Raw genomic sequence first — 3,728 nt, 5'->3', positions numbered from 1 at the left:
TAATGGAAATAAGTATAACCCGTAAAAACAAAGTTTTTCACTATGGGTCAGATGATTGCATTGCACCATTAAGCAATTGGTAATTAAATATTATATTTTTGTCCTAAAAAGTATAAAATTTTGGAGAAAATTTTTTCACGAACATTAATTGTCACGCACAACGAGTCTGTGTGCAAAATGTCAGCTCGATTGGATCACGGGAAGTGGGTAAAAAAACGACCGAAAGATTTGCACAGTCCTAAGCAAGCAAGCAAGCGAACTTAATATAAAGGTTTTTTCCAAATCCGCATTTTATGATGTTCACATCTCAATAATTCTTAAAAGGTAAACAGAATGCAGTGCTTCCCCTCGTTGATTATTAAGTTCATAATTCTTCGTTCTTTTTAAGAATAAAAGAACGTAATATTTAAATTGAGCGGTTTCCGATGGCTACGTCTTTAAATTTAGTGGGTATAAAAGTTGAAACAAGTCAACAATTTTCTGTGGGTATATTTGCGGGAAAATACAAAAAAATTAGAGTCGTTGTTAAGTGGTCTGATCATCTTCTTGGTTCTTTCGGTAAAGTCACGTAGAATGGAAGTAATAAAATAATAAAAATAAAAAAATATGTTTTATTTTTATTATTTTATTATTTCGAAATCGAAATGGTCTAATCATATCAGGTGAATTATTATATTCATTAAAAAAATTTTTCTCCTATAACATCAGAGTGCAGCGCCACATTAAATACGCACTACAATGACAATAGTTAAAAGCGATTTTAAGCATGTTTAATATATTTTTTGGGGGGGGGCAGAGCTTTGTGACGTCATATTTGAGGGGGGGGGGGATCTGACTTTTTGTGACGCCGTGTGACGAAGGGGGGGGGGGGGTTAAAAATCGTCCAAAATCACGTGACGTCATTTATGGACGGCCCCAAAGCTTTAAGTCAAGACTAAACCATAGTGTTTTTAAATCCTTTATATTAAGTTCGCTTGCTTGCTTACGACCGTGCAAATCTTTCGGTCGTTTTTTAACCCACTTCCCGTGATCCAATCGAGCTGACATTTTGCACACAGACTCGTTGTGCGTGACAATTAATGTTCGTGAAAATTTTTTTCCAGAATTTTACACTTTTTAGGACAAAAATATTATATTTAATTACCAATTGCTTAATGGTGCAATGCAATCATCTGACCCATAGGTGGCAGCCATCTCAACCCAGAGGACGAGAGGACTCTAGCCGCCACGCATATAAAGGATTTATAGTGAAAAACTTTGTTTTTACGGGTTATACTTGTTTAATCTTTACCAGGAAAACGACCACTGTCCTATTAACTTAATTTTTTTCAGAAGCGACCTTTACTATCACAAATGGATAGCTCATAACAGTTGGCGGCTTATCAATATCTTAATCGCGTAGTAATTTTTATCAGCAAAGTAATCGATAAGGAGGGGGTGGAGGTGGGGGGGTGTCACGTGATCCGGCGCGCACAGTTTAGAATTCGCACTGCGGATAAGTAGCGAAGGCGTTGTCCGAGCGCCTGCGCATGTGTACTAGAATATATAAACACAAAGTGGCATCAGTTTGTTTTAAGTTTTCACCAATTAATATTGTTTATCCGATTTAGCTCACGTGTTTGACTTTCGAGATGGGCCAATAAGCGTTAACGTAATTCACCTCATGTATTATTGTTTAATAGTGTATCTTTACAATTGCCAGTTGCAAACAATGTGCATCAACAACAGTCAAGCGACTTTAAACACAGGTGCAAACAAAATATCGAGTCCGTCAAATGAACACTCCGTAGTGTTTTCGTGCAGCTACTAAAATGATAAAAGTACTATTATTATAAAAATAACAAAAAAATTACTTGTGTCAGAAGTGGGATTCGAACCCACGCCTCCAGAGGAGACTGCGACCTGAACGCAGCGCCTTAGACCGCTCGGCCATCCTGACCACGTGGTTCCTATCTCGGCTATAATGCCTCATGATCATCAACGATCCTAGATTAGCCATCCTGACCACGTGATTTCTATCTCGGCTATAATGCCTCATGATCATCAACGATCCTAGATTAGCCATCCTGACCACGTGATTTCTACCTCGGCTATAATACCTCATGATCATCAACGATCCTAGATTAGCCATCCTGACCACGTGGTTCTTACCTCGGCTATAATACCTCATGATCATCAACGATCCTAGATTAGCCATCCTGACCACGTGGTTCCTACCTCGGCTATAATGCCTCATGATCATCAACGATCCTAGATTAGCCATCCTGACCACGTGATTCCTACCTCGGCTATAATACCTCATGATCATCAACGATCCTAGATTAGCCATCCTGACCACGTGGTTCCTACCTCGGCTATAATACCTCATGAGCATCAACGATCCTAGATTAGCCATCCTGACCACGTGGTTCCTACCTCGGCTATAATACCTCATGATCATCAACGATCCTAGATTAGCCATCCTGACCACGTGGTTCCTACCTCGGCTAGAATGCCTCATGATCATCAACGATCCTAGATTAGCCATCCTGACCACGTGATTCCTACCTCGGCTAGAATACCTCATGATCATCAACAATCCTAGATTAGCCATCCTGACCACGTGGTTCCTACCTCGGCTATAATACCTCATGATCATCAACGATCCTAGATTAGCCATCCTGACCACGTGGTTCCTACCTCGGCTATAATACCTCATGATCATCAACAATCCTAGATTAGCCATCCTGACCACGTGGTTCCTACCTCGGCTATAATGCCTCAAGATCATCAACGATCTTAGATTCGCCATCCTGACCACGTGGTTCCTACCTCGGCTATAATACCTCATGATCATCAACGATCCTAGGTTAGCCATCCTGACCACGTGGTTCCTACCTCGGCTATAATGCCTCATGATCATCAACGATCCGAGATTAGCCATCCTGACCACGTGGTTCCTACCTCCGCTATAATACCTCATGATCATCAACGATCCTAGATTAGCCATCCTGACCACGTGATTCCTACCTCGGCTATAATGCCTCATGATCATCAACGATCCTAGATTAGCCATCCTGACCACGTGATTCCTACCTCGGCTATAATGCCTCATGATCATCTACGATCCTAGATTAGCCATCCTGACCACGTGATTCCTACCTCGGCTATAATGCCTCATGATCATCAACGATCCTAGATTAGCCATCCTGACCACGTGGTTCCTACCTCGGCTATAATACCTCATGATCATCAACAATCCTAGATTAGCCATCCTGACCACGTGGTTCCTACCTTGGCTATAATACCTCATGATCATCAACGATCCTAGGTTAGCCATCCTGACCACTTGATTCCTACCTCGGCTATAATACCTCATGATCATCAACCATCCTAGATTAGCTATCCTGACCACGTGATTCCTACCTCGGCTATAATACCTCATGATCATCAACAATCCTAGGTTAGCCATCCTGACCACGTGATTCCTACCTCGGCTATAATACCTCATGATCATCAACCATCCTAGATTAGCCATCCTGACCACGTGATTCCTACCTCGGCTATAATACCTCATGAGCATCAACGATCCTAGATCAGCCATCCTGACCACGTGATTCCTACCTCGGCTATAATACCTCATGATCATCAACGATCCTAGATTAGCCATCCTGACAACGTGATTCCTACCTCGGCTATAATACCTCATGAGCATCAACGATCCTAGATCAGCCATCCTGACCACGTGA

General features: G+C 41.7%; 1 non-coding gene across 1 annotated transcript; it reads right to left on the bottom strand.

Annotated features, from left to right (window-relative positions):
• Window positions 1–1,856: 1,856 nt before the first annotated feature.
• Window positions 1,857–1,939, bottom strand: TRNAL-CAG (transfer RNA leucine (anticodon CAG)). Its single transcript has one exon. It is a non-coding gene; the product is annotated as a tRNA-Leu (tRNA).
• Between the last annotated feature and the right edge of the window lie 1,789 nt (window positions 1,940–3,728).

Source organism: Lethenteron reissneri, chromosome 57 (genome assembly GCF_015708825.2).
Source record: "Lethenteron reissneri isolate LAM-NWPU_2019-01 chromosome 57, ASM1570882v1, whole genome shotgun sequence".
In the NCBI taxonomy this organism is placed as follows: domain Eukaryota; kingdom Metazoa; phylum Chordata; class Hyperoartia; order Petromyzontiformes; family Petromyzontidae; genus Lethenteron; species Lethenteron reissneri.
This window is presented reverse-complemented; position numbering and strand designations above follow the sequence as displayed.